This window comes from Triticum urartu, chromosome 2 (genome assembly GCF_003073215.2).
Source record: "Triticum urartu cultivar G1812 chromosome 2, Tu2.1, whole genome shotgun sequence".
NCBI classification, from domain to species: domain Eukaryota; kingdom Viridiplantae; phylum Streptophyta; class Magnoliopsida; order Poales; family Poaceae; genus Triticum; species Triticum urartu.
Genome location: NC_053023.1, coordinates 695,951,306 through 695,961,282, shown reverse-complemented (window position 1 = coordinate 695,961,282; position 9,977 = coordinate 695,951,306).

The following is a 9,977-nucleotide window of genomic DNA, read 5'->3' as shown; positions in this document are numbered from 1 at the left end:
TTGCACCAGATGACTGAATCATCGCGTTCTTCCTTCTCTCCACCATAGCGAAGGTGTAGTCGGCGCTGCCGATGAAACGGGCGAATGCTCCAGAACCTGGTGCAGCCATAGGACTGAGGCGAGGCAGAACTTCACTGAGTCCGTATCGTTGGTGTACATCACATTCAACTTGGTGCAGCCATAGGACTGAACGGCAAACTCAAAGGGAAACTCATTGCTGAAGTCCATATCCAGCAGGCTCACCCCTCGGATCACCATTGGAGTCTCTTCGAGTGAACGTGTGTGTAGGCGGCGACATCAGTTCGTTTCTCAGCTCTAGGGGAACTGGATTCAACAGTAAGTTGAGTGTGTACAGGCGACAACAGTTACTACCCCTCCCTCGTCCGCTACACGCCCGGCAGAAGATGCACCCTCGGCCACACGTCGGTTCACGAGCGGGTCTGTATTGGTACTGTAATAACAGGAGTTAGTGGTCACTTTACTTAAATTTAATTAGCTTTAATAGAAATTTGTACTTAAAACAAGCAATCCATTCTCTCGTTCTATCAGTGCCACAGGATCAACATGCACAACAATTAGAATTATTATTCTCAAGACGCACATGATCATCACATTTGTCGCACTTTCACAAAGATAATACTACCGAGTTTGAACTGTTTGTTATGGGTGTTGTCCTCTGCATCATCATGCCGTGTTTCCCATCTTGCAAGATTCAGAGCCAACAAATAAGATCCAAATAATAAGTACAACAAAGATGCCTACACATCTCATTGATTCCCAGCTTGCAAGATTCAGAACCAACAAATAAGATCCAAATAATAAGTACAACAAAGATGCATACACATCTCATTGATTCCCAGCTTGCAAGATTCAGAACCAACCCATTAGAGCCTTTTGATAAAGTGAATATCGGGATTAAATCCATCTTGGCTAGCCATATCATACAATCGAAGAACTTGGTGAATGCTCTTGACCGTCACAACATCTGTAGTTGAGTATTCCTGTTTGCACAGCATGTTTGCACAGCACAAACAAGGAGACAGGAGAGCATGATTTCGCTTTAATAGCAGCCTCCTTGAACTCAACCTCTAGCTCTACTTGGATGAGGTCTGCCTGGAGTTCCATGATTTAATTCATGGGCCTTTTTCTACAGTTCACCTGAAATGAAGCAAAGATTGCATCATTCAGCTAGCAAGAAGTACTTGCTCTTGTGAGTTGGCAGGTTCTTCTTTAGTAGTTGCACTAAAATTGAGGAACATTAAGGTTGGCTGTCCGGCTCATGTAAGGTGCAACTATAATTTTCTTATCCTTTTGTGGAGTTCCACCAAAATAAAGTTCCATTGTGGTGACAGTGACGGCTCCATCTTGCAAAGGCTAATAAAATGTTGCACGAGATTACCAACAGAACTTGACAGAGATTTTGGAAACTCCAATCACCATTTTGTGCAGTTCCATCAAAATTGAGAGATGTTGGCCACGTGACATTTTAGTTGAACTGCAGAAGACACTCATTGCAAAATAAGTTTTTTCTGTAGTTCACCAAAAGGTCACAATAGCAACAAGGTGAAATGGATATCCCTATCTGCACAAAAAGATAGAAAGTAAACAATTATTGGTCAATAAGAATATACGAAACATATACAAAATGAAAAGAAGCATCTTAATTATGTTCATGGCAATCACGCAACGACAATAGAAATTTTAAAACGTCAGCGATGCTTCATGTTACCAGAAGCATTACGATCAACAATGAGATTCCTCAAATATGGGGTTACTTTAATGGTGACATTGCTTGTTTACCAGACACAGTAAATCAACAGCAGCTAAAGAGTTGGTTTAAGGGCATGGGACCGTGGGGACACCAGGACACTCAGCAGCGTAAAGGAGCAACTTACTTATCATACTGGGGAAAACAGCAGGAGTGCCATTGTATTATGTGAGGGCAGCAAATCTAATCCTGGAGACCTTTTACTATGTGAGGGTAGCAAATCTAATCCTGGAGACCTTTTACTATGTGAGGGAAGAAAATCTAATCCTGAGACCTTTTACTATGTGAGGGCAGCAAATCTAATCCTGGAGACCTTTTACTATGTGATGGCAGCAAATCTAATCCTGGACATACTCTGTTGACTTTTCCACCAGCCGCCACTTTCTATCCTTTTTTCAACCAATAATAGATCTGTTCCTTATCCAGTTTGTACTGCGTTTTCCCATTATTTCCCTTTTCAACCAAAAGGCCGGTTGGGTATCCGGTCGCTACTACTTTCACCATATTATTTCCTCTTTGAATCAAGTCCTAGATTCATGCTACAACTTCCCCCCTTTCTTCGTTGTTTGAACAAAGCCCTAGATTCGAATGCATGAAGTAGCTTTACCTCTAATAATACTAAAAATTTAGGTGGCTTTGGCAGAGCTGATGGGAGTAGAAAAAGATGCACAAGCGGACACGTGGGGAGCTGGGGCAGTAGAGCAAGGCCGCTTTTGAAGAACTTACACTTGAGGGTCGCCGGGATGTCGGCGGCGGCAGGTCGGATCTGCGGACAATACGGCAGGGAGGAAGAAGGGTCGGAGGACCTCCCGAGCCGGCCATGTGTCGGAGAGAACGGCACGGGTAGAGGATCGGGCCCCTCCGGCAGCTGTGGGTATCCTCCCTCGGTGGTGATGACCGCGTGAATGATGCTCCTTTTAGTCCTCTACACACACACCGGCCAAAGGGATCTGACCGGATCTGTGACCAGCGGTGAGCAGAGAGAAAATGTCGCTACCGCTGTCTTGTTTATATCTGGAGAGGATGAGAGAATGAAGAGAGCAACCCTAGTAAAGCAAGCGCTCAGGCCCCTGCGTCCATATATAGTGGAGTGATTATCTTTTTGCTCTCCACAACAAGCGTTTCAATTTGTGTACGTGGCATTAAAGAAAAGAGACTCTCTATTTAAGGTCACTACTGTACGACTCCTACATACTACTAGTAGTACCACAGTATTGTTCACTTGTGCTCCCCACCCCTCCATTCATTGAACGACCCCACGGTTGAATAAACATACATTAAGTACTATATTTATATAGAACGAACAAGCTCAAACTGTTTTCGCGTAGTTAAAAGTTGAGGGCGGGGCTTTTCCCGGGCAGTACGCGCGGCAGTTTTCAGATAGGGCCAGAAGACTATTTTAATTTTTTTGAAAAACTTCGAGATGGCAATATAGCATGGAGCCGACCCCAACGATTTTAAGCTTACAGGCACGGTACACACTATCCTAGACTACTATACACATGAAACTGCCACACGAGCGTCCGGGCTGCGCTTGGCTCTTCGCCTCTTCGGGGAGTCGAACAATGATGGAATACTACTGGCACTAGAGGAGTACTATAGTACACTTCTGGCCATCTGACACCGACTGAACTGCTGCATGTCCACCGCGTGCGGGAGGGAGAGCGTGTAGCGAAAGCTTCTCCTAGTCTTGCCACCCACCACGCTCATGGGCGAGGGAGGGACGCTCCTGCCTTTACGTGTATGACAGTTGGGCCCTATAGGTGTGTGGCCAACCTGTCATACAGCCAAAGGCATGTGTAGTTAAGTCCGCGAGGGAGAAGATAATCAAACTTCTCATTGATGTATGAGTTGACACGACACATCAAAGCACTACACTCGATATATTTCAATAATTTGCATGTGTGACTCCCAGATGCAGAGGCCGGAGGTCATCATCCTCCTTTTCGAGAAAGACTAGATGCATGTGTGAGAGGACGAGTGCGTGCGTGCACCTCTTCTCTTCCTGTATAACGTACTACTAAACTCAGAATACAAGTTTTTGTGGGTGGCACGATGGTGCATGCGAGAAGTCCCGAGAGATAGGTTTAATGCATTAATTGCAATGCATGCATGCATAAAGTACATGCATTGGTCAATTTTCTCTTAATACTTGCATGCAATGAATTAATGCACCTTGGAATCTGAACATGTGTTGGGGACAACCAAATTGAGCCTTATAAAATGGAAAAACTAAAATTTTGAGATAAGCCCTATATAGCCGGAAAGGAGGGAGTAGAAAAAGAAGTACTCCATCCGGGAATAGTGCCACACTTCGAAACTAGAACCGTCAATAAATTTTAAGCTTGCGTCTCATCACATTCCAAATTACTCCATGCTATATTGAATTGCAAACCTGTTCACACCGATCACAACCTAAATGGTTTCCCACTTAGGAGCGTATTAGTACTCGGTTATAAATACTGGTATGCCAAGATGACTGCACATTCCTCCTCAACTCCTCATCCACAAAGACAAACAAGTCATTCAACATCCTTCCCTTGCGTCTGCCATGGCCAGCGTGAGTTCTGGGTCGAGAGATTGCCACCAGGGAGAGGCGAGCATGGAAGCGGAAGCACGAGAGATGTCCTGCCTCGCTGCAAGAGCAGCCGACATGTCCCTACGCGTGGAAGTAGCAGCACAGAGGTCCCGCGGTGCCGCTGAAACAGCACAGAGGACCTGCTGCGCCATCGATGTAGAAGACTGGTCTGGACGCGCCGCGGAAGCAGTAGGGATGTCCCGCCGTGCCACGAATGAATTAGAGATGTCCCGCCGCGCCGCAGCGGCCTGGGAAAATTTCTCGCGGGCACGCGACGACTGTTACAGGCGCATGCATGTGATTGTTCATAGCCAGATGGATCAGATCTCCCGCTCGGCGAGGTTGCAGGACGACATGATAGCCTCGTTTGAACAGGCTACCGGCATCATCCGACAACTAAGGGAGGGCAATGAGAGGCTCCGAGCCAAGTGCGACCTGCTGAGGGAGAAGATCGTCCGAAGTACAGACCTGCAGGAGGAGACTAGTGCCTTGTTGAAGAAACTTATGGACGAGAATGACATGCTCCGCAACGAGCGCCAAAGGCTGCTGGAGGAATCCGTGGATGTTGTCAAGCAACGTCTTGAGGACACGAAAGAGCTCATTGCCGCTCGCCGCGGAGACTAGTTTCCTGGTTTCTTTTGATGTAATAATTGGTTTAGGATGTGGATTGTGTCGTCGTTTGTGAAATGTTGGGTTCTAGCGCGGATTTTTGGCCTTTGTTGGCCTCTTGGGATGTTGCGATTTCAACCTGGTAGCTTTTAGTCCTTCATGTTAGGCTGGAGTTGTGTTGAACTTCTTGTGAATTGTGGTGGTTTTCAATAATGAAAATCGGAAGGGGCAAGCCCTTCTTTGATCAAAAAAAATTTAATCGTCATTATATATTCATCAGTCTTGCTATGAGTCGCAGTAGATGCTATATAGGTCCACCGGATCTTACATCAAGATCCGTGCTTTCAAATTTTCTTTTTTCTCTCTTAAATCTTAGTCGAGTGAGACATAGCCACGCCATTAAACAGAGGCTCGGGCGCCATTAATGGAGTCCTTGGGAGAGAGGTGGACAGCAGATGGAGGTCAAAGGGCTCTCCTCCCGATAAGCACGCACAGGGGTCTGATCGCACGCCTATCGTACTCAAATAGCTACCCTGCACGTCGCCTCCTAGCTAATTAAAAAGGGGACGCGTGGCGGCACGTAAATGGTACTAGTAAGTAGAACGCCCACGGTTTCAATAATACTTGTGTTTCCGATTGTAACGTGACATCACTTCTTCCAAAATGACTTTGTTGATTGTTAATATGTGCGCCTTCGCAAATTGGACTAAAAATTTAACACATCATGTTGGTGCCATGTCATGGCACCAAGCCAAGTTTCATTATTTTCATGCGTGTTTTGGATTTACAGGAATTAAAAAACTAAGTTTCTCAATGTTTCCAACCCAGCCACGACGCCTAGAATTTTGAATTTCATTCCCATTTCTTGCATGGAACCTAGAAATTTACCAGAGGACACACATGTGATTTTTCAACCAACTTTGGTGCACTGGAACATGTGCTTGTATTTCAAATTTGAATTATGCACACAAAGGTGACATGTTCCCTCCCAAAACCACGAGCCTTCTTAAGAGAAGCTCCGCCTTGCAAGAAGCTTATACCAAAATTTGTTCCTATTCGGCCATTTTTTTTTACCACGGCATGGTACTACCATGACATGACACCATGCCAAGTTTCATGATTTTAAAACCAAGTTTCTCAATGTTATCGACCGAGCCACGATGCCCAGATGTTTGAATTTTATTCTCATTTTTTGCATGGGACCTACTCCCTCCTTCCATCTATATAGGGCCTAATGTGTTTTTCAAGACAGCCTTTGACTATTGACAAGATTAATAGCACATGAGATGTATACTATGCAAATTATATTATTGGAAGCTCCTTTGACATACAAAATTGAAGGTATGCTTTGCATAAGTTGCATGTCATACATTATTGCTCTAACGTTTGGTCAAAGTTAGCCTCGAAAAATGCATTAGGACCTATATGCATGAGAGGAGTCGACTTCGAGAGAACGTGTTTGTTCGAGAGACACCGAGGAAGACTACTATATATCGATGGTGCATGTAGGCGAGAATTAAACTAAGGGATGGTCTTATTGGTTTCGGGGATATAGGGGAAGAGTGAGACGTGGGGGGTAGCTAGAAGGAGATTGTTAAGTGTGAGTTTGTGTTTTACCCATCCAGGCGGAAGTTATGTGCACAAAAGAGGAGAACGATTCGATGTGGCGTTAGGATTGAGGGTAATTAACTACATATGGAGACATAGAGACCTTGAATGTGCATGTGTAAGAGGTATACATGTATACGTGGGATGTTTGTGTGTGTGCGCGCGCGCATGATCGAGATAAAAGAAAGAAGACATAAGTCATAAGATCAACGACATGGGAGAGACGGATCGGTATAACAATATGCATGCATGTGAGAATGCATGGAAGAGGTCCCGACAATTGAGCATGTGTTTTTGTCTTTAAGAGATAGTGGCGTGGGCTGGAGCATGCATCTATGGCTAGCAGAGGGAGTGAGGCGCAACTATTGTGCAAAAGAGACCAACCTATAAATGCATATGTATGGAGAGACATATATAGTGTGGGTGATAGGAAGCAAGACACCGTGCGAGAAAGAAATGTTTACGGAGAAACTACAGATAGATACAGAGATGGAGATGCTAGATAGAGGGACATCCGCTAGTTTGGGTGTTGGAGATGACCGTCGGGTGGTTCAAAGGGTGAAGTTATATATGTGTGTGAGAGGACACTTGACTGCATGTAGAGAGAAATATATGTAGTGTGCGTGATAGGAATCAAGAGTGAGGGCGAGAAACAAGGTTGATGGAGAAACAGATAAATAGAAAGATAAACATGCTAGCTAGTGTGCGTTAGTGATAGGAGTTGACTGGATCAGAAGGCTGGGTTATGTGTGTGGGTGTGAGAGAGATAGAGAGAGGGTGCGTGGGAGTCACATACAAACAGATATCAAAGAGAAATGAGATCCAGAGAGACGGAGTTTTATGTCTGCGAGAGAGAAAGATATTTCACAACGAGAGTGATAGCTAGAGAGACATACGAGGGAACGCAAGATATCTCTAGGGAGAGAGGGTGTTTGAGCGACATACAAGAGAACAATGGAGAAATATGAGACCCCGGGAGACAGAGTTTGTGTTTGTGTGTGAGAAAGAGATATTGAAGAGGAAGAGTCGTAGGTTCTCATATCTAAGGAGCGAAAGACATCTCTGTATGAGGGGTGTGCGAGTGGCACACATGTGAATAGTAGAGAGAAATGAGACCCCGGGAGACAAAGTTTTGTGTTTGTGTGAGAGAAAGAGATTCCATATGGAGAATCATAGTTAGAGACACATAGCAGGGAGCGAGCTACACTTAGAGAGAGATAGAGTGATGAAGGTCGAGGGAGAGAGTACCGTCAGTGTGTTACGAAGATAAAAGACCATTGTCGACATACAGGTAGCACGAGAGATACCTGAGAGACGATGAACGCGTATAGGTCCAGAGAGATAGTCCTATATAAGCATGAGTGATAGCTATATGAGACAAATATCTAGATTAAAGGGGATTCAAATATTTAAACTGGAGATCACGACATCGATAATATCATAACGTAAATTGGTGTATCAAACATGCATATTCATTTGAATTTGGGCACACGTGTAATGTTATATAGTTTATCAATATTGGTGATCCATAGATTCTTCAGTTACAAACAATGCATGGTTTATATGTAATTAATGTCTAAACGGGATTACACTATATGTTGCATGTGTGAAACACATTATACATGTTTGAGAAGTAAAAAAACCCGCATGAAACACACATTAATTGGAGATAGTTAGCGAGGAATGCATACATTGGGTTTCAACATAAAGTGGTTTCATATATTTGAAAATCCAAATTGATGGATACAACCTTATGAATCTGAGATCATGCCATTTGTAAACCATATTTATGTATAAATGGTGTTGTGCTTTTGAAAGTATATATAAAAAATGATGTATATAGAATGTAATTCCAATTGAAAATGGATCCCGACCAAAAAAAATAGAATACAAACGGGATTCGAATTGAGTTGGCACGGTAAACGTGCACTCTGCAAAATTTGAACGAAGCGGGGAAAGTCGCAGTAACCGCCCGAAACCAAAATCTGCGAGATGGAAATCACTACTGCCTATCCCTGCCACGCAAAGCCTATATGCAGGATATCTATAGGTTTTCATAGGGGTAGGTTTGTAATTTCACCCAAACATGACGTAACCGCCTCTCACCCGGATTCATACACGGTGGGCGCCAAAACACAGTGTGTCCTCGGCCGAAATCGACTCCCTCCCTGATTCATATTCATACACGGTGGGCGCCAAAAACAAACTCTCGTCGGCAAATATTCGGTGTATGCGAGATTACCGTCCTATCCCCAACCGACTAGTGTTGCTGTGATGTAGTAGAAATTTGAAATAGGGGCTAAGTTTGTAAATTTCCTCGCATTTGAGACAAGCGCGCCCTGAATACATGGTTCCCCCTTCCTCTCTACCTCCCTTTTCCCCATTCATACTCCATGGGCGCCAAAACACCCTCTCAATCCCACCCTCCACCGTCCGCCGCCGTCCGCCACCCCATCCACCGCCGTCCTCCTCCACCATGCCGGAGCTGATACCCCAACACCGCCGTTCATTACAAGATATCGACCTCACTCATCCACGGCTTCGGACCGGGATCCTTGCATCCCGTCCTCTCGCTTCATCCCCGCCGTCGTCCACCTTGCCGGCACCGCTCCTATGACCATCCCGTCCACCGCGCCCCGCCGCCACTGTCTACCCTCCTAGATCTGCTTCCACGCTGCCGACAGCCATCGCTACCGCAGCACCGTCAAATTCTCAGCAGATGCGTACACGGCGCCGCACCAGAGGCGGTACTCTTTCGTATCTGCTCAACTTATCTATCGCACCAAGAAAATAGATCGCCACTGCTTTACTCTGATTTCTTGTCTTGGTTGCGAAGTTGCCTTTGTTCGGTTTGCACCTTCAGATCCGCCATGGCACGCTCAACACCATACTTGCAATGCTTATGGTTTTCCCCTTTTATATTCCACAGTAGTTAAATCATAGTAGACTAAATTTCAAAATTGGGTCAGTCGATTTTTCAGAGCTCGCCAGAGTTCGCCGACGCGATCGAAGGGGCTCGGGTGGTTGTGGGGCCTCGCCGAATGAAGAAAACTCGACACGGGTGGGGGTTGGGGTTGGGGTGGGGGTGGGGGTGGCGGAGGAACACAGGCGGTGGGGGCCGGTGGTCCGGCCGGCGACCCGTGTGCTGTTCCGTATGGGAAGAATCAGAGACGAGGAAGAAGAAGGGTTAGGAGACGTAGGATCTTCATTCAATCGCCTGAAATGGTCGAGAGATAGCTAGGAGTTGCATTCTTAATGCGCTCTAGTTCATCATGTGTGGGCACTGCGCAACCAACATTTTATTATCGAAAATTTGCTTGCTCTTGTTTACCATGTTCCTCTTCCGTTCTTCTTTAATATGTACACTCTCCGTTCCTAAATACAAGTCTTTGTATAGATTCCACCATGGACTAC